Genomic DNA, 22,364 nt, shown 5'->3' on the forward strand with positions numbered 1-22,364 from the left:
TTGATTTAAAAAGAGGCTATGTTTTTACTGTTCTTCACGTCACACATTCTGTCACATCTATCATTTTCCTCTGCTGAATAAACCACATGCTGAATGTCAGCTCAGAGTTTAACTGAATCTTTTCTTCATAAACTTGACTGCATCCTGAATATTGAGTTTTTAATCTTTTGTCCCTCTCTAAAAGTTGTGCAGTGTCAGTTGTCTTTGTTGTGTGACTGATAGGTAAGGTCTTGGCTCTATCAAATCAATGGGGATTTTGTCACAGGATTTGTTGGGGCAAAGGTTTTACCCAAGCTGTTTTAGTTGTATCTTTTGTGGTTTGTTCTGTCCTGAATACACTCAATGCAGCTTTCAATTTTAGCTTTCAGATGAAATATTGTAACTTCTTTGTCAGAAATAAATAAATGGATGCTTTTTAAGCTATGATGACTTTTAACTACTTGAAAAACAGACAAAGCAAGGGGAAAATCGGGATTTGTTTATCTATAAAATTTAATGATAGGTATCAGGTTTATTTTTCAGACAAAATTATATTATCACTGTAGAAGTAAGCAAGATACTTTTAGAACTGTATAAATAAGCATTTATTTTCTGAAGCATAGTATTATGCAGCTATTGCCTAACAAAAATTCTAGGTATATCATTATGCAATGGTCTAGCCTTTGTTTAAAGATTTACTTGTTCATTTTTCTGATTAAGATCTCAAATTTAGCACAAAATCATGTCAGTTTCTGGATAAGTTACTTTGCCTTGTCCTATGTTTAGAAATGAAATTAAGTTATTGCTTCCTCTTGAGGGATAAAGCATGCACACTGCAAAGCTGTTGTCTCATTCTCAGACTGGACATTTTTGGCTGCTTGATCAAAGAAAAATATCAGCTGACCCTCCATGGACCACAAGGCCTAGCATACTGTGTAGCAGGCAAAACAAACTTTCAGAAATGTGACTTTCAGAAAGACTACTCAAAAATGTGAAAGAACTGATGAAAATACAAAGCAGAGAATAGGGAGTCTACACTGAGATTGTGTTAAAAAAAATAAAGACTTTTTCAAGTGATCTCAGCTGGAGAGCTGGATGTTTGTGATAGTCCAATGCCTCTGGACAACTGGCTTGAGAAGTAGGAGCAGCATCACCTGCAGAGTAGGGGAGAGGAAGGACCCTCTGCTCATGGCTGCTGCAGTGTGGACTTTGCCAATATCCTTGCTGTGGGAAGGGGTCCTTCACCTTCCTCTTCTGCAGCTCATTCTGATCAGGCAAGGCTGGGTAGTACCTGAAATTTTATCCACCTTCTGTAGTTTCAAGGGACTGCAGAAATAGGTGGTGATGTCTTTACAATTCTTCATTGGTTTGGGACACCTGCAGTACTATGTGAGGAGAACATGAGTCTTTCATCTGTGTGAGTTTACTGTTTTGTTCTTCTCAGTAGGCCTCATTTTAGAGAAAAGATTTTTGGTACTTCCCCGCCCCCCCCACCCCGCAGGAGCAGGGTCACCTAGATCAGGTCGCATAGGAACATGTCCAGGTGGGTCTTGAAGACCTCCGAGGAAAGAGACTCCACAACCCCTCTGGGCAGCCTGTGCCACTGCTCCCTCACCTGAACAGTGAAATATATTTAAGTGGAACTTTTTGTGTTCCAGCTTCTTCCCATTACCCCTTGTCCTGTTGCTATAGAAAAAAGGGATGTCCCAGCCTCCGGACACCCACTGTATTATGTAAATGTTAATAAGATCTCCCCTCAATCTCCTCCAGACTAAACAGCCCCAGTTCCCACAGCCTTTCCTTGTATGAAAGATGTTCTATACCCTTGATCATCTTGGTGGCCCTGCACTGGACTCTCTTCAGAAGTTCTCTGTCCCTCTTGAGCTGAGGAGCCCAGAACTGGACACAGGACTCCAGATGAGGCCTCACCAGGGCAGAGAAGAGCGGTGAAGAACTTCCCGTGACCTGCTGGCCACACTCTTCTTGATGCATCCCAGGATGTCATTGGCCTTCTTGGCCACGAGGGCACATTGCTGACTCATATTTAGTTTATTATCAATCAGGACTCCCAGGTCTCTCTCTGCAGAGCTGCTCAGTAGTTCAACTCCCAGCCTGTACTGGTGCGTGGGGTTGTTCCTTCCCAGATGCAGGACTCTGCACTTGTCCTTGTTGAACCTCACGAGGTTCCTCTCTGCCCAACTCTCAAGCCGGTCGAGATCCCACTGAATGACAGCACAGCTTTCTGGTGAATGCTTATCTTTCACAGCAGTTGTGGCCCTTTTCCTCTAGTCCTCTCCTTCTCTCTGACACTTTCTATTCCCCACCTCCCCCCACACATTTCCTGTATGAATGTATCACTGTTTTTATTCTTGTGGGTGTGTATGCAACCAAATGAAAAAACTGCAGTTGACATTGTGGCCTCGCAGTGAAGTGGTTTGTGGCCGTTCCACTTTTCCTCTACTGAAGAGTTGTGAGGAAGTAGATGAGAAAATTTTACTTTCTGCTTTCACATGTTATATGCTTTAAGGGTACTTTGAAGGAATAGAATTGTTACAAATAAAGCTAACAGAGATGGGAGAGATGTACTCTCTATGCAATTGAGATGGAATTAATGAAGTCTTTTGAAGATTAAGATGAAAGCCCTGAGTACAAGAACCACCCAATACAAAAGCTTCGTTTCCTCTGGGTACATGTTGAAAGACTTACCGAAGTCACTGGGAGTTGCCTCAACATTTTACAGTGATAACAATCTCATTTGTATGAATCCTGCACACACAAAAAATCTAGCCCTCTTCTTTTCATTATTATGGATACTTTCTAGGAAATCAGACTAAAAATACTGGCAGATATTTTTACACTACAAGATAAAATCTCTGTTCAAAATACATCGAAGTGAAAGCTGATTTTCATCAGTCCTTGTGATATTTGGGGTTAATTCTGCATTTTTGCTGACTTGGCATGCAGGGTTTTCAGATAGCAAGAGTCAGAGATAACACAGTAAGAGAAACATATAAGTGCCTGTAGAACACATTAGTAGTCTCTACTAAGATATTTTTGTACTCTCTACTTGCAGGTGTGCAGATGGAGAGCTAACTGTTGTATAGAATTCCTATGTGTGATATGCTCTATTCTCAAGGAGTCAGGACTTGCTGACTGAATTAATTTAATGGCAGTGTTTCAATGGCTTGGGCTATATTAAATTAGAGTGAAATTAATGTGCATAGCTCACTTAATCCTAGGAACACTGAAATGCTAGAAGAAGCTCAGGAACATCTTAAATTCAGCTGAGACTGTTTCAAGTATTTCATCACGGAGTTGTTCACAGTTTCATGACTTTAAAAGAATATTTCATAGACATCTTGAGCAATCTCACAATACAGAGGTTTGGTATTACAGTATCATGGAAACTTTTTTTTACTAGTCATCACTGTGGAATAAATTTTCTCATGTTAGGGTAACCACAACAGAGAATAATTCCTAGGAAATTGGTTTGCTTGATTGTTTTTCCAGTCTGCATCGTTTGTTCTATCTGATTTATAACTTTATTTGGCAATGATTTCTTTCAATTTTGTGCAATCCTTGTAAAAAAAAATCTGCTTAATTTCATAACTGAAATTTAGTAAGTAACAAAAAAACCCCCATACTTTTATGTTTCTTTCAGCAAAAGACTTTTATGTTTCACAGCATCCAGATCTGTGTTTTACTGATGAACATAAGGCAAGTTGTTTCACTGAAAACTACTTCCTAAGGGCTTCTGCTGTTCAGTTTTAGATGCTTCTTAGCTTGAAAACATCTATCTACACTTGTAGCGTTACTGTAAACTTCCAGGTACTTTCACCCCATTCTTGGGCAAGTCTAGAGACCTGCAGCTTCTGGGCTCTTTCTGATCTCAAACTGTCCCAGACAAAAATGAAACAGTACCTGCTATTCATGCTAGGTAGTTAGTTTATATCACATGCTTTCTAACCAATTGGAGATTCACCACCCATTTCATTGATAGTGATGGAAAATTATGTGTGTTACTTCAATTGAAGATTTTAATTTTCTTCTTCATGCTGGAGAACTGTAGCACTTTGCTGACATTTGGATGTTTTGTATCTTCCTTTTTTTTCTTTCTTTTTTTTTTTCCAGTAAATAGACAGACAATAATCACATATTCTTGGATCCAGATAAAAGGAAACTCTTTCATTTCACTCACTGCAGCTGCCCTTTGCTGAAGGCATCTGCCATATTTAATGAGTGACTTCTTCTTGTGGGAGCACTATCACTTTAGTGCAAACCCCACTGAAGTTTCTGCCAAATGTTTCAGAGATCACGTTTTTCCTTAAAGTTGACAATCTGGACCTTTCTGCTCCATTTCATCTCTGCTTAGCCTTTTGAAGGAAACAGGAGATTCATAGGGTTTGTGGACTTAGGGTAGAGTTCACCGTGGTTGCTGACAGCTGCACTTTGAGATTCAGGTACCAGTATATTAAAACAAATCATTCCCATCCTGCACACTGGTATCATACCAAGCAGGGAAACAGCCCAGTAGCTGTGGATAAATAGTATAGAAACCCATTTTACACAGACAATCCAGGGTCACTTCAGGCCTGAGCTAAAAGAAAGACTTTCTTTTTTCCCCATTGAATACTGACTGAGTGCAGCACTAGTTGCTCTGCTAAACTAGATACAGTTTCTGCTCTCTGGTGTGCAAAATGTTGTTAGAACAAAGTAAGGTTTTCTCAGCAGTGAGTTAAGGGCTCCCTAGTTGTACAGGATGGATCTAGGTGGCTCAGAATCCTTTGTGGCACTTCTGTGTGCCTGGAAATAGAGGAGAGAGTTTTGTTCCTTGGCCCTGATGCCATTCTAACAGGAGCTAGTGTTATGACAGCACATTCATGTTTCAGAATGTTTAGCTTGAAAATCATGTAATCTAATGTGTATTGGAGATCTGACTGCTGTGTATGCTGTGGCTGTTATTTTACATTTCATTGTAGACTGGCATGAGGAGACAATAGTTTTAATTTGGTATTTTCTTTTCCTGGAATGCAGGCAAGTAGTTGTGAATATACACTAAATGTGTTGCCAGTAATCTTGAGAAATGCAAATAAAAGTAAAGAAAAATCTAGTGGTTCAAAATATAATTGTATGACATTACATGAGAAACCTTGGTAGGAATGTTTTTCCTGCAGATCTCATTCTCTGTTCTCAGGGAAAGGGGAAGATAGCAGGATTTACCCCATGAAAGAGAAAAAAAAATCGTAGGCAGTTAATTAAGAAGGGATCAATGGATTTCTCAAAAGAGAATTCTCAGTTTTAATAGTCTTGAATTACTACCATGCTAGGGAGACAATGTCAAAAGACATTAGCTTTCCCTGGACAATCGAACAGACTTCTAACTCTAAGAAGAGGGAAAGCTGCACAAACTACTCAAAAACTGTCTTTTGGCACACATTCAGGGGTTTTAAGTGCATAAAAGCTGCAGGGCTAATATTGAAACTAATGAAGCTTAGGATTCATACTGTTCATAATGTAAAAATGCCCAAAGCATAGTCAGTGACGGGAAGCTGAAACAACTTTACCATAGGGGTAAATTGCACATTTTTCATAGGCAGAGCAATGTAATTAAACTTATTCACATGCAAAACATTATTCATATGCAATCTTTACACTCAGGCTAGAGGTCTATGTATTCTATTTTATGCATCTCCATAAAAATGGTGATAGGCAAGACCAATGTCCACATTTGGCTTGTGTTAGGAGACTACATTAGACAATTCTTGCTAAGGTTCATATTTATTGCCAGAAGACTATTGTCTGTATATATAAGACTACAGAATTTCAGGAAGGAAGATTTTCTAGGAAGGTGGATAAAAGGAATTATATGGGCATAAAAGAAGACAGAATTCAGATTGATGTTTATAGACATTCTGCAAAGCATTGTGCACAGGAGCCTACTCTCACACTCTATCTATGTGTGTACTTCAAGTATGGACAGGTATATGTATGTATAAATGTATGTATGCACAAATGCATATATGTAAGTGTGTGTGCTTGAGGTAAGACTGAGAGATGTTTTCTGAGACACAGAAAAGTGGTAAAAAGGGTGTTAAAAGCTGATGATAAAAGCATTCATGACATGACATATTCTACACAACTAGTGCTTAAAAAGTCAACACAGTTTTAGCTTCTTTTCTTGTACTGGGGCTGAAACTTTCTGCTTGACATCACATAACACTTTCAGTGACTTTGACAGAGATACAGCATGAGCGATTTAGTTGCTATCTGACGGAAGAAAGCTTGGAGCTGTGTAGGCCCTGTTCTGAATGCTTTTTGGTCTAGGCTGGAGTAAAGAAGGACATGCTTCCATACACTGCCTTAATGACTCGAGATTATAAACAAAATTTGAAAGATATTGAAAAACTGATTAAGCATCTGTAGGATGCTTACAGGGTAAGGAGAGTGTGTTTCACCTGTGTAGCTATTCAAATCACAGATTTTAATAATATTTGTAATAATAATAAGATAACCTCATGCTCAGAGCAGGACTAAATTTGAAGTTTGATCTTGTTGTTTTAGGGCCATGTCCAGTCATGACTTGGAAATCTCTGGAAGTGGAGGTTCCATAACTTCTTTGAACAAGAAGTTCCATTTCAGTGCTTCACAACACCCACAGGGATTCTTTTCTTTATATTCAATCAGAATTTCTCTTGCTGTAGCCTCAGACTATTGTCTTCTCTCTTCACCTTGTGCTCTTCTGAGAAGAGCTTGTCTTTTCTGTAACTCCCCATTAATCACTGAAGACAACTAGATCTCCCTTCTCTTCTCTATATTGAACAAATCTGGATCTTTTAATTTCTCTTTGTATACATTTGTGTGTAAGTCCCTTAATCTTAGTGGATCTATTCCAATTGTCTGCAATTTGTCCATCTCTTTTATACCAGGAAGCTAAAAGCTTTACATGTTTTTTGTTGGTTTAATCTCACTAGGGCTGAAATACTAAAATGTAATTAACCATACAGGTGAAATAAAGTCAGAAATAAAGTCAGAGTCATTGCCATGTAAATCTAGTGTCAAGTTGAAAGTGTAAGAGCTATTAGAAGCTTCCAGTAATGGGCCAGAGTGCCAAGTTTCTGAGACTCTAGTTAAGTAAGAAGCCTGAGATCACTCAAGAGAGTTCAACATCCAAATGATATAAAAGATGATTTTTAATAACAAAACCTCTTATTTCTCTATTAACAGTGCATGCTAAGCTATTTTTGTTGTTCCTTACAAGACAACTGTTTCATACCTTCGTGACTTTGAACAAAGTGTTATTTAAAATTTAAATGTCAGCTTGGCTGGAAAAAAGGATCCAGAAATCACTAGAAGACCATGACAGATTTTTTTTTTTTCTCACTCTTGCCTACAATTATGATTCTCCTTTTGAAGTACAACCTGGTAGTATGTGCAAAAGGCACACAGAGAGCATGTAGATGTTTTCAAGAGAGGAACTCAAATTTTATGCAGCAACATCTATTTTTCAATGTGACAATTATTAAGATATGAGCAATTTTATGTTGTAAATATCTAGTCTTTCAGTCACTGGCGTAATAGGAATCCTTATGACGTGGAAATATGCCAGTGCGGTCACCCTTGATACGCATATGGTCAGTTGACTTAAAATACAGTTTCTATGCAAAGTGAATCATGTCTCAAATATAGTCACACTTGTTGATAAAATCTTGAGAAAAATGACTGTCTCCTATAAAGGGCAAGTCAATCATTAAATCAAAAAAGAAATGAAAAAAGTTATTGCAACACCTAATCAGCATTCCACTCATATTCAATTCTGACTAAGGGAGTTGATTTTGATTTGACTATTAGATAGGACATTGTTGCCACTAGGCCTGCCTTAAAAAACATGCATGTTCTACAGTGTTGCTTTTGAATATTTTGCAGTGCCATATCAACACAAAACTGAGTTCCTCACTCATTAAATTGTATTTGTGAGATTCTGTGCCCTGACAGCCAGATCAATTGAGTAATAACCAACAAACCTATCTGGGGCAAGGAACCTCCTGCTTTCAAGCATGACTATTCTCAGTAACACAGCTGCAATCTCCATGCCCTCTGGAGAATATTAGTGAACCCAAAGGATAAAGTGATAGGAGTGCAGCACCAATTTGAGGTTTGTTTTTTCCTGCCATGTTCAAGGAGATTATTGTCATAGGAAATGGAGAAGTCTCTGCAGTCAGAAAGATATGGAGACATCATTATGACCGGCTTGCAATGGGAAGAACTCCTGATATACGGAGATCAGCTGTAGCTGGACCCTTATAACCTTCTCATTTTTGCAATAGTCCTAAACAGAAGGGAATGTCAGTAAATGATATAGTCCCTGCTCTGTCACAATAAAAAAAATGCAGTAAACATGAGAAAGAAATAACCCTTAGCATGTTTGCAATATATTTTGAAAGGTCCTATAAGGTTAAGAACATTATCTGGAAAGCCAGTTGCGCTCTGTGCTCCTCCCTGTTCTCGATAAGTCCCTTACTAGAATGGAAGACAGGTTAAACGTCATTGCACTGACGTTTTGAACTTTATCTGCTGGTTCTTATCTCTTTTGCCACGCAAAATGCGTACATGAGAACCCTAATTTCTGCACGTTAGCAGCAAAAAGATTAGAAGAAAAGATGTTCATTCAGCTATTGTCTGCAGGCAGAAGACCTGAATGTTAATGAATGAGAACAGTCCAGAATACCAGAGAAGAATATCAATAAGGTCCATGCACCTTCCTTCAGCAGAATTAAAGGCCCTGTGCTGATGCATCTTTCCCAGTGTACACACTGCAGGATGTCTTCTATATCAGTTAATACTACCTGTCCAGTAATAAGTTGCCATTCTTATTACTGCTGCTGTGTCTGGCAACCCAAGTAACAAGTAAGATTGTACCATGGTATATGATACATACAGACAGGGAACTGTCTGCCTCAGAAAACTTAAACTCTGTACCAATCAAACAGGTTAATGAAAGCAAAAGAGTAAATAACACACAGAGAACTGAAGACATACTAAAGTCTGGATGAAGCTGGCTCTCCTTGCAGGGTCATGATCCTGCTGGAAGGATCTCCTATCCCTGTCTTTAACCTACACTTTTTGACCAAAGGGTGAATTCTCTACCAAAGAGAATCTGATGGTTACAGTGGAAATGAGGTCAAAACAGTTCACTAGACTTGCTGCCCCGGCCTCTTCTCTCACAGCCAAAGTTTGTTTTCAAACATAAGTACTCATTGGTGGTGAAGTGCTTCTGATTGTGGAGCTCAGCATTTGCTACAAGAGCAAATAGAAGTTGGCACATTTGTGTACAACCCTCTTGTTTGTTCCTGGTGTGTCTGACTTTTCTTTCTTATCAGACGAAAAATAACATTGATAGAGTAATTGACTTTTCTATTAATAATCGATGCAAGTAAAATAAACGCATAAAGGTTCATGTTTTTACTTAATGAGTGCGGAAGACCATTATCCCCTTTGCTTACTTGATACAGCAGCACAGTTTGATGCTCTTATGGACATGAAAAATACAAATGTTGTTTAGAACACATAAACTGAGATCGGTGAATGCGAAAGGTAATGTCTAATTTCTAGTGCATAATGTGAAGCATAACATTATGTCACCCTAAAACTACCTTAGGTATCAGGAATACACCACTTTATGAAGTATCAGTGAAAGAAGGATCGCAGTGGCATTTTCTGTTTTGCAATGGCATTGATAAAGCCACTGCCCTAACAGATGAAATCATTACCATTATTAGAAATAATACTGAACATAACATCATACAGACTGCAAAATACTTAACCACATGTTAAAATCAGGAGCCTCTTTAGATGATAAATACACAGTTGAAAGAGTCAAGTGGGATAAGTTCAGTATTTCATTACTGAGAGAAATGCTTATGTGTATAAAATTATTGACAACTGCAATGTTTTTGAAAATCCTTTCCTTTTTGGAAAGGATTTGGCATTAAAAATCTTTTAAAGAGCACATTGTATTTAGTGGAAATGAATCTTTTATGCTGATAGATATTGTATTTCTTTTAGAGACAGGCAAATATTTAGAGACTGTCTATTATTTGGAGGAGGATATCCTCTTAACTAGATACCACAGCATTTATAAACAAAAACATTAAGAAAATGTAATTTCTATGGGAAATGTTGGTGCTTCAATGTCAATATAAAAATCTTAGCTCTTAAAAGGGCAGACAGATACAGGTTTTTGGTTGCAGCTTACTGTAAAGGATTGATTGCATAAACTGAATGTAGCTTTTTTTACTGATATTGGTGTCATTAAAATCTGATGCAGTCCCACACCTTAAAAAAGCGTGTTTTTAAAATACTTATGAATTCTACCAGCATAAAAGAATTAATATTTTACCCTGTTATGTCTGCAGTCAGCTCTTAGTTAGGCTTTATTCCGGTAGTTAAGAAATTTTATTAGGGGTTTTAGAGTTACAATGGAAGTGATGGGAATTATCATGTTAATGAAACTCAGGTTTAAAGGCTCTTTATAAAAAATCCTTCAAAGTCTGTGTTTGTGTAATAGCTGTGCAGTTGAATCCCATTACAAATTATCTTGGAGTAGACTATTCAAAGTTTTTACTCTCTATTGCACGCATATGTCTATGTTGTACCCTTACACTAGTGGTAGCACTAAACATACTGACATTCAATGGGGTTTCTACATGCTTCTCACTCATACTGCAACAAGTTACTGCTGTCTTACACTGAAACCTTTGCTTTGGCATGCTTCACTTGATGGCAAATTGCCTGGGTACAGGCAGCTGTGAGATGATGTTTCTTTATATTTCAAGTCAAGTAGCACTTATCTGTGCATAAAGGGAAGTTCTGCTAATGTTGAAGAGACGAAAAATAAAGAAGGACTCATTTGTTAATTCTACAAGGTTTTCTATAACCACATAAATCACCCTGCGTGAATGAGTTCATAGCTCTGAGCACGCTGAGGTGCTGCATTAGATAACTACATATTACGCATTCTGTTGGGTCAATAACAGTGAACAGTGAGTGGTCTATTATTGGGGTTTAATTATTGTGCAATTTATTCCTTCTTTAGGTCAGGTCACTTACCTTGGCAAGCATTTTAATTATATTTAATTAAAGCATATTTAACAAAGGCAGATTTTTTCCTATACTTTTTCTATTAGCAAAAATCTTCCATTACTAGCAAAAGTTCTTGGCTGGGAAAAAGCCAATATTCTTGAACTTACCTTCTACCCAAAGGAGATTCCTGACATAAAGACTCAAGCTATATCACTCAGCAGGCTTGTGGTCATGGTTTCTTGAATGTTGTGTAATTACAGAGGATCATTAATACCTTTAGCTACATTATTGTAAGTGCTCATATGTTACGCAGTTTCCATTTGCTGACACTGCTATATAGGACTGGAACTTATGAACAGGGTTGTAACAAAGCATATATTTAGTATAATGTATAATTGTAGATGTGTCTCCTCCTCCACTCTGTAGTATGTGATAATCCAGTGCAAAATAACAAGAATTCCACTCTTACTTGGGTGTAAGCTCAGGGAAAAATATATTAAAAACATTGTAAATTTGCTCATGTTGATGGAAGAATTCAGTAAAAATAAAAGTGTGATTGAAAATGCCAGGAGAAGGTAAAATTACAGCAGCATTTAAGATACTGTATTTAATAATTCTGTTAGAAGGAATGATCTGCTTTGAACCTTGGGATGGAATGCATGCATGTATTCACATGTACACGTATATGCTTCATCTAGTGTAGGCAGATGTAAAGTGTATCTAACATCTTGTTTACATTTGCATTTTTTGCAAGGCTATTGCTCATCTGTTTCTTCTGATGAGTAAAGTTACCTCTGTGCCCCTGCACATCTATGATAACACGGTCTGTGATAACCCTATCCTACCCTAACACACAGTAACATTTTATTTGTAGACCAGTAGGACAGAAGTCTTCTCATTCCTTATCATTTATAACACTCCACATAAAGTGATATCAGGTAGCTGACAAAATTAATTTCAGCTTCATGGATAGCCTGTGGTATGAGCACTTAAACTTAAAAGCAGGGCAAACATGAACTATGGGATGTTGCAAGGGGGAAGAAACTGTCCTGTGAACATCTCTGAAGCAAACGTCTCTCTCTTGAGACAGAATAAGTTATCACTTTGGTTACCACTGTTTAAGTGGGGAGGAGAAGGCAATACAAATGACCTGAAACATGCAGGGTGTCATACATCCTTGCAAAAATCTAAGTTGTCCTTATAGGAAGGCAAAGAATAAGTTCCAGGGTCATAATTTACACATTTCTTCATGTCTTTTATTGACTTCATCTCAGCAACAAATGATGCTGAGACAAATATCCAGAAATTAATTTTAATGTTACACCATGCTATCCTCGAGTGTTGGTTGTGTTACCAAAATGTATAGATTAATTTCTGCTCTCATGGAACACTAAGAGCTGTGAACAGCTGGTACTAGAGAGAGGAAGCTTTGACTCGTAGTGCTTCTCTCCTTTGCCTTTCAGAGAAAACCCAGGATTACCCCCATATAGACCCCAAACTGGGTATCTACTGAGAACAGGTGGTCAAAATTATACCCGAACAGCTGTGCTGATCTTTGCTGAAATAAAATGCAAAGTCCTATTTTGACTTAGACCTTCTTGCAGACTTTCCGTAATAGAAGTCTTGAGGCTGTTTGGTTGTTTATGCCAGCTGAAACACTCAGGTGTTTCTTGTGCAGCACCTGTATACGTGTCTGTATCAAAATGGGTGGTCTGAGCCTCTCAGATGTAATGTTTTATAATTCCTATCTTGTCCCAGAGGCAACAGTTTAATCTTGGGGTAGTGAAGACCTCACACAGGTTGTGCTCTCCTGTACTAGACATAGGCTTATATCCTGGAAATAAAAAGAACCCATCAACCCAGAAGCAAGTAAAAATGTAATTAAGAACTGACACATTAATTCTTGCTGTGTTTCAACATGAAATAGCATCATTTCTCATTTGGATGAGGCATCCATATCAGAATGTTAGCTAAATCATGTCTTTGCCTGCTTAAATGAAAGAAAACATCCAATCCTTTTTTAAGGCTTTTGACTTTGATTTTTTTTAGAAGATAATATTAATATTGCCTGAATCAATGCTTTGTCTACATGCATAGCCTTTGCACACTTTACAAAGATTCAGCATTAATATATTCTAGAAGCTTTAAAAATGACAGATAAAAGGAAAGTTTTCAAGGTTGTTTACTGTTTTGCAGGACCTAGTTATTTTATACCATGTATTTTTTTTAATTTATCAAAAACATACTTGACATTTCTACAGAAAAAGTGATGACTGAGAACTCTTTCTGCAGTCAGATTTAGTGGTTATTCAGAGTTTTAAGTCATCACTGTGAATTCATCTGCAGATTTTCTGTCCAACTACTTTGCCTCACTGATGTTTTACTGGGGATCTTTGTAAAAGTCCTCAGGCTCAGAGATAGCATCACATTCCCAGAGAATCCTTTTCCTAGTCTCAGATTATAAAGATAACTTGGATATGGGGTCACATACTGGTTGTGCAGTGTAACAGCAGCAATTGCTGCTACTGTAGTGTAAAAAATGTGTTCCAGCAAACTAAAAATGCCAGTCACTGGTGTATGTGATTAGCACCATCATGTGCAAATGGAGAGAGCAGATAAAGGACCCAGAGGACATCCCTGAAGAATTATCAAGGGGACATGTGGGCTAGGAAGGAGGGAAATTATCTTTCATATACCTGCCAGTAATGGTATGTGGTCTGTGGAATAAAATATCCTGGAATGTGATGAAACCATGCAGTTTAACGTTGCTGGAGTAAACAAGTTTTTACTCTGAGAAATGTGTATTTCTCATTCAAAGTATAAAAGTTTATCTTTTAACTGGATTAATCTTTTAAATAAAGAACAGACAAGACTAGTTTGCTGAGCTTCTATGTAACACCAAAATATTTTAATTTGCACATTTTCTCCATTTACAGCATCAAAAGTGTCATCCATTTTTGCTTGCTTTTGTTCTTTGGTAGTTTATTACTCCACACTACAAAGTAGTAATCTCTTTTCAGACTACATTACAGAAAACAGTGAAGAACAAAAGAGAAAATCTCCATGAGAGGAGACTGAGAGAGTGTTTTGCACAGCAAAGGACCTGTTATTTTTGCACTTAAAGTCTCATCATAGTCACTAAAATGTCACCTTAAAGGCTCTTAAAGCCATTCACTAGCAGATCACAGCCCTGCACCCAACAGATCCATGAGCTGCTCCCCAGCTGGAACAGGCAGAGATGAGATATATATAGAAAGCGAGGTGACTCTGGTGGTATGTTACTAAATTGACATTGTTTTCCTGCAGGAATGTAAATGGAACCACCATGTTCTTCTGCCACACACTTCTAAACAAGTCCTGTGGTAGCTCTTGTTGCAAAGTGTTAAGAATTGCACTACATAGTAAAAAAAAAAAATCACAGAATTAAATATAAACACTGATATATCTACTATGAGGTGTGTACAGTTCAGCAAGGGGAAGTCTTAAAAAGCAGGCCTAGACAACATGAGCTTGCCAAGCCCTGAAGTCTTACAGAGGACTACTGTCCTTAGGATGAACACCCTTGAAGCAAGCTTGATACTTGGTCATAGGCAGTTATAGAATCATAGATTTGCTTCAGCTGGAAAAGACCTTTAAGATTGAGTCCTCGCACTAACAACGCTGCTAAATCCACCACTAAACCACATCCCTCAGCACCTCATCTACACACCTTTTGCATATCTCCAGGTATGATTACTTCGCCACCTCCCTGGGCAGCCTGTTCAACAGTGAAGGTTTTCCTAATATCCAACCTAAACCTCTCCTGGTACAACTTGAGGCCATTTCCTCTTGTGTAATCATTTTTTACTTGGGAGAAAAGACCTATCCTCAACTCTCTGTAATTTGCTTTCAAGTAGTTATAGAGAGTGACCATGTATCCCCTCAGCCTCCTTTTCTCCAGGCTAAACAATGTTTCCTCAGCCACTCCTTTTAAAAACTTGTTCTCCAGACCTTTCACCAGCTTCATTGCCTGTGTCTGTACATGCTCCAGCACCTTAATATCCTTCTTGTAGTGAGGGGCCCAAAACTGAACACAGTGTTTGAGGTGAAGCCTCAACATGCTGAGTACAAGTGGAAAATCCTGCTGGCCTTCCCTGGTCCTGCTGACCACACTATTTCTGATACAAGCCAGGATGCTGTTGGCCTTCTTGGTCATACTGTGGGCTGGCTGTGGACCAACACCCCACTCACTCTTCCTCAAGCCTGTAGCATTGCATGGGGTTGTTAGGTGAGCTCAAAGCCAGTCCAGACAACAACAGTTTGTGTTCCCTGAATAGAAGACAACAAAGTTCAATGTAGTGATAAATTAGGCCTGCGGTTCTAGAAATTCAACAGTGTAGCACATGCAGCATAAACCACCACAACTTCGCAATCATGTATAACAATGTACAGGATTTGGTTTTGAACAGATTAGCAGCTCTTGTTCATTGTTCTCCACTTGCTGTTGAAGTTTAGTCTGACCTAACTGGCTTTTGCAACAGCAACAACAGAGTTAGAGTCAGAACTTCAGATACCTGTGCTAATAAAACAGGATTATTATCTGTATGGATTTTGGTCAAAAGCTGAGAATTACAACTTGCAGATGAACTGTTCGAAAGAAAAATTTATGTTTGCAATTGCTTTCTGCAATGAAGGAGAAAATTATGTGACGTATATGCCAAGGTATCTGCAAGCAGAATATTTCTTTCAGGCATTACCAGCCAAAATTGTGTAGGCGATTCATTAAAAATTTAGAAAAAGAAGCATAAAAATTTCACATATGAAACCACAGTTCATATTACAGAGTGTAACTGTTATTGCACAGCTCGCTGCTAGGAGTAATCAGCACTTCAATTAGGGATTCCAGCCCCCTGCTCGAGACAAATGTGCTGTGAGACAGAGTAGGCAGGACACTAGTTACTCTTTCCCCATACTATGCTAACAATGATAAGCTCTTTGAGGCCATTAAGATAAATTGTGTATTTTCTTGTGTACGGGAAAAGAAAGAGAACTGATGCCTGGTTCAGAAAGGCAACTGATATCCTTCAGAAAGGATTGGGAGTTCAGGTGCTGGGCTCTGTGGGGAGTTTTGAAGAGCCTCCTTTAAGGTACAGAAGGATATTCAGCCAGTTATGTGCCTGTGTGATGAAAGAGGTTCCAGAAAGATCCTAAGCAGCTCTCAATATGCCTGAACTCATCAGTGTTAGTCTTTTGGCCTGCATGTACCTCGCATTGTCAGCTCTCCCCCAGTGACTTCTGCAAGGGCAAATAACATGCTTTCTGCTGACATCCTGCAACACCCTGCTAGGGCCAGGGGTTTAGGGTTTCTCTCTGGATCTTGTCCTGTGTAATTTGTCTTTGGTAATGCAGATAAAGCAGGAAACTATATCCAAAAGTACAGTAACTAGTCATTTGGGGACTCTCTGAGTCCTGAAAGTCAGTAATTAGTGATCACAAGGCGAGCATTTCTCATCAAGAATTGCTTTTGAAAACTTGGTTCGCTCTTTTTTCCCCTCCCTTTATGACTCCTGCTCAGTCCTGCTTTCCTTTGCTAATAATAGTAAAAAAAGAGAAAACCATAGATCACCATTAAAAGAAGCTGAAATGAGGACACTCTTTTTACAACTTCCTGTTGTTAATATACGTGATAGTAGATAAATGATAAGAAGTAGTCACTTGTCAGTATGCTCCAAAGTAATCAAAAAAGTTCCCTGTCTTGATGTTAATTTCTTTATTCATTTGCTGTGTTTGAGCAGTGCAATGGGTCAGAAAAAGGCAAAAAGTAGCTATTCGAAAAAATACATGTTTATATGTTCTTATGAAATCCACAAAAAAAATGGTCTTTTCCACTAGCATCAAAAAAATATGTGAGAAAGAACTTATTTCTCCCATGATCCTCATGAAATACCCTTAGTGGTTTCTGCACTTACAGAGAAAGGTTTCTTCTCTGTACAAGGAGCAGTTGTGTGTGGAAAGCAGTGATAAAGCCTGAGGTGCTTCTTTCTGAGTGCTTTTACAAGTAGCTCAATAAAGACCACAAATGTCCCTTTAAACCATTTCAGCCTTGAAGAATCAGCAGGAGATTCTTAAAATCAGAAAAGAAAGTATTTACAGATACTGGACCAAAGTTTTTTGAATGAGGCACTGGAAGCACATGATCACATGGAATTTTGAATTGCATTAAAAAGATGTTTTATGTAGCTGTCCTTCCTGATATTTTGTCAGATCTCCAGTATTTTTTCAGAGAAATACTCCTGCACAATGTGTAATAATGCATCACAGGACTGTGTTCCCACAGATCTGAAATTTCTGAGTTTAATCATCACCTAAACAAGTATTCTCTTAAATAAAACAGAATAGTATTCTCAATGGTGTGTGCTGAGTGTTTGCAGTCACTTGGAAGAATAAACAGAGCCCCTCTGCTTGTTCCTGCTTCCTTTGACTCCAGCTTCCTTTCCCACATGCTTTATTTCTCTAACTGTTTGACCCATGTCTGGGGCTTGTAGGTTCCATCTTCCTTTCTTAGCTCTAATAATACCATGGCACTATGCTGCTAATGAGTCACCAAAAAATGCTCTACCACCTTTATTGGGAAACCATAGCTGAAGCTTTTCTACTTTGTGGGAAATTATTAAATGTTGGTGTCAGAGAGGCAGTGGACCTTTCCATATAGCAACATGTTGTTTCTTTCATCTTTCCGTCTCTTTAATTCCCTATATTTTTTTTCTGAACTACTGGACTGTTGGTTAGTTTTACTGTTTGCTACAGAATATGCATATCTTAAGATTTTGGGTTTTTAACTGATGCATTCTGAGGAAAGAAATGCTTGTTTCAGTCAAGAGATGAGCTAGCCTAAAATAAAACTGTTTTTTAAAACAGTTTTATTAAAACACCTCAAAGCCCTAAATCCAGAAAAAAATCTCTGAAAGCAGTTTTTCAAGAGGAAATCATTTAAAAATACAGCAGTTAAAAAAATTCTTCTCAGCTTGATTGTTGTTTGGATGACATGTAAAATAAGCAAGTAAAAATACAACAATGCCAGGTTTAGAAGAAATGTTTTACTTTGAAGCTATATCTGACATGGGTTTTAATGACATTGATGTTACAGTAGAGCATGAGTTATGTTTCTCTTTTCCCTTTTCTCACTTGTTTACCAAAGCAGTATGATGCTGAGTGCTAGCTACCCTACTTTGAGTAGATTTTCACTACTATATACATCTGTCAATGTCTTATGGTGAATATTACTCAATTGAACATTAAATGAATATTAAATATTGAATGATGAGTGTTAAACTGGTGAATATAAACCAGTTCAGTAACAATGCAGGAAGAAATATCTCTATGACAATTGATTGTAACGATATGATAAAAACTACAACTAGTAATGACTCCTTTGCATTTGAGGACACAGAAATTCAAAAGTCTTTTTGTGATAGTTTGTGATTTTAAACACCAATGGGCCACGATACCAACCATAGGTAACATATCATAAGTTACAATCTCTGATCTACATCATCTAATAGGCTGTTTACAGAAAAGATGCTGGATTTTTTGCTGTGAGTTTATTTACTGGTCAGAAAACCTATTAATTAGACCCTAGTGGTAGTGTAATTTTAGCAGCTTCTGTTATGACATTTTACAAATTATTTTTATTTGTGAAGTCATAGATATTTCTGATAGAGAGGTGAATCTACTAGAGATGCTGATACCAGAGGTAATTGCATACCTACTATAGCATATGGAAATCTACTTTTCTTGCTTTTAAAGACCTAAGGAATAGTTCACAGAACTCAAGGGTTTCCAGACAGCAGGCTGAAAACTGTTATTCTACAGTAGCAGTTCTACGCTATTCTACAGTATCTTCTTTTGAGTATTCTCTCCTCCTCTGAATTAGATTTCCTTCACAAATGTAGAGAATAGTTACTTCAAGCCCGAAATAGAAATGAACACTGGAATGCATATGATGTAAAAAGTTCAAATGGCAATAAAGCTCACCAAGTTGATCAGAAAGTAAGAAGTTACAGTCCTCCACATAATAGAATTAATATCTGATCACAACAAAGGGTGAATTGATCTAGCCTAATTATGTCAAGAATAAAAAGAAATTGCTGTGGACAGAGATATCTTCCCAGAAACCTGGAGATACTTGTATTTGATCAAAAGTCTCTATTTGAAACTGGAACTATGCTTCTTACTCTTTAGGCTTAGGACACTGGCTCACATTTATAGAGTAAGCAAGGTCAGCATAAAACACCATGTTAACAATGGATAGCTAATATGAGATTGGGAAATCTTCCTTATAGTCATCATCCATAACTCCCTGAATGGTGTCTATCTAAGCAAAGTGTATGGCAAAAAAAAAGTCCTACAGTAAAGTTTGTAAGTACTTTTGGATTGGACCTTGGTCAGCAGAAAAACAAAGGAAGACATTTCCTCTGAAAAATGTAGTTGGCCATAAGCACCTGTAAAGACATTGTCTTTACATTGTCAGCTGTTATCAGGTCAGCTAATTATTAGTGCAACTAAGGTCAGCATAAGAAAAGAGGTACCGAGTTTTGCAATAATGGCATGCTGCTAAGACACTTTCACAGGCAAATTTTGGATAAAGAAGGACAGGACGCTGTTTGAAGATTTCAGTGAATGAGAAATACCTAGTTTTTCCTCTTAAAAAATCACTTCTAATCTTAGTGATCTGCTAGGAGCTAGTGAAGAGCAATTTAAGACATACTTGATGAAGACATGACTCCTGTTTAATAATATACAGGCACTTGCTTAGAGGTTGAGAAATGTTTAACTAAGCATATGAAACTAAGGAATGTTTCTGAAACTAAATGCAAGCATGAATCTGTCTTGGCACATTCCTGAATAACCATCCATGTCTATTATTAACAGGGGCAGTTCCTTAAAAGGTACAGTTATTGATCTCAATTGAAAACTCTGCAAAGCAATAAATGTACTAAGTGAAGTAAATTGTACCAGGGATACACACACTGAACGTCTTGCCTGTTTCCAAGTAGTGGAGAAAGACATTATAATCTGATCTGACCATACAATGTGCAAATAGTCAAACAACTTCTGAAATGCCCAGTAAATTCATTTTGTTTTACTGTACATTATGTTGAGAACTTAAGAAAAAGTCTTTAAGGGTCTCCAAAGCTATGGCACAGCTAGTTCAGCTCATCAGTCATCATTGACAAATACGGTGGTCAGTGAGCACCAGCAGCAAAGCAGAAATGAAGGCCTCGGCATTACTGAGAGGAAGTAAAAGCCCCCTCGAGGCCTGATAGCATCAGTTAGGTAGAGGAGTCACTTCCTGAGTGGAAGCTGCAATCAGATATAATTCTAACAATATCCACCAGGAAATCACAAAAATCTGCACAATTCATTAGTTTCCCAGAAAACAGACATTTCTCTAGATCTCAAAAGTTAATATTCATGTTTTTTGTTTTCAGCAAGTTCAACAAGGAGTATGACAAAGATCCTATTGTCCTTGCCTCCAAATTTATTAATGTTTCATTTTAAGTTGCTACCTGATGAGCCATTTATGTAACTGTGTCCCAAGTTATTTCCTCTGCTGTCTCTGCACCAACAACATCTATTCTGACTTTGCTTCCTATGATTCTTATCCAGTGCTGCATTTAAATGTCAACATCCAGTTCAAAAAGAAACCAAAGCCAACCTATGTTATCTAATATTTTAATGAATATTTAGAATAATAGTTGTGAGTATAAATCTGGCTGTGATGGCTCCTTTTTTTGTGACATTTTATTTTCTCTTTTTCAGTACATCACATTTTCAGTTCTTAGTATAGCTATGGCTCGCCCCACTTATCCATCTTTTCCTCCCATCCACTTGGGCTGCCAAGTATTCTTTCTCTTGGTCCTTTCTACTGCCTCTTTATCTATTTACACACCAACTAGAGAATGTTGTGGTACTAAAGAAATAATTTGGAGGTCTTGAATAGATGACTATACAACTTCAAGCATCTCAGAATTTCAACTGTATTCAGAATGGTCACAATCTTACAAGATCAGATAGAAACTAAGAGAAAATTCAGGATATCACTGTTATTGTTTCACATAATACTAACTTTTCTAAAATCTAAATGATTTCCTTGTCCATTTCATGCAATGCTGTTACATCAGGAAATTGTTGGTACAATCACTATAGTTTCTTCCAATCCTGTGCATGATTTTTGCAGCCTGAGATAGCACAGAAGTAGTACGGCAATGTGCTCTGGTGAAGCAATGCACAGAATGGTAGCTATGGCCCACACTAAGGTATTATTTTTATTGACTTACTCTTTGATAAGTGAATCAGTAAATATGGGAGGGGAGACACTTAGTAGGCTTACTTATGGTAATGAGTCACTTTATAAATGAGTGCAACGTTGAAACAGTGCTTTCCACCATGTAAATCTCCACTTGTACTCATTGTAGGACAAAGGCATAATAAACTAAGGCTCATATTAACAATCCACACACCAACTTGAGAGCTGCACTTAATTTGCACAGTAGGAAAAAATTTGCAGGAGCAGAGAGGATGATATTGAAGTGGAAAGGATATAGAATTTAGCTAAACAAAAAGTGGTTTGTCTCTTTAAACATTCACTGTAAACAATGGAGAGATTTCACCAGAAAGTGATGAAAGGGATGTAAATTAAATTCCTGATACGGGTTCCACATAGAAGAGCTCCTAGGCCCTCACTGACTCCTCAGGAAGTCTATTTGACTTGTTTACCTAGCCAAGGGAAGTTGTTAGGTCTTAGTAAGTCCCCTGACCACAGCTGTCTTCTCTCCTCAGCCATTATGCCAGTAGCTGCAATTAACACTGTTTCAGACATCAAAGACATCATCACCTCCCCCCTCCAGGGCTGACTGCACTGTGTTTCCTTTTAAAGCTTTGTTTGTCCTTTGAGCTCCATCTTGTCTCCATTTTGGATAGAGGCGTTTTCAAATACTTCCAATTCAAAAGACAGGTCTTTTCCAAGACCAAAAGGTGTAGAAACTCTTCTGAGGCCTTATTCTGGAAAAATGTGACTCATACTTTTTAACAGAAAAATCGCTGCTTCCTGAAGAAATTTTTATTTCTTTAATGCAAATTGTAGTTATTCTCAACAGACCTCTCTGAGGACCTATACAGTAGTCATAAAGTTCACTGGTCCATAAGAGTCCATAGGTGTAACAACCCCAATTGCCTGCACACCAGTGTGCTCAAACACACAAAAGCAGAATTTACATCCAAATGAGTGTTTGGAAGAATACTTTATAGGCCATAATGAAAATAAA

General features: G+C 37.8%; 1 long non-coding RNA gene across 3 annotated transcripts in view; it reads right to left on the reverse strand.

Moving 5' to 3' along the window:
- The window catches only part of LOC133625331 (uncharacterized), a 58,317-nt gene extending 46,542 nt beyond the window's left edge, over positions 1 to 11,775 (reverse strand). For all 3 annotated transcript variants that reach the window (XR_009818649.1, XR_009818648.1, XR_009818650.1), the window contains exon 1: positions 11,226 to 11,775. This is a non-coding gene — a long non-coding RNA (uncharacterized LOC133625331). The remainder of the gene's footprint in view (positions 1 to 11,225) is intronic.
- Positions 11,776 to 22,364: the final 10,589 nt, after the last annotated feature.

The sequence above is a fragment of the Colius striatus genome, chromosome 4, assembly GCF_028858725.1.
Source record: "Colius striatus isolate bColStr4 chromosome 4, bColStr4.1.hap1, whole genome shotgun sequence".
Classification (NCBI taxonomy): Eukaryota; Metazoa; Chordata; class Aves; order Coliiformes; family Coliidae; genus Colius; species Colius striatus.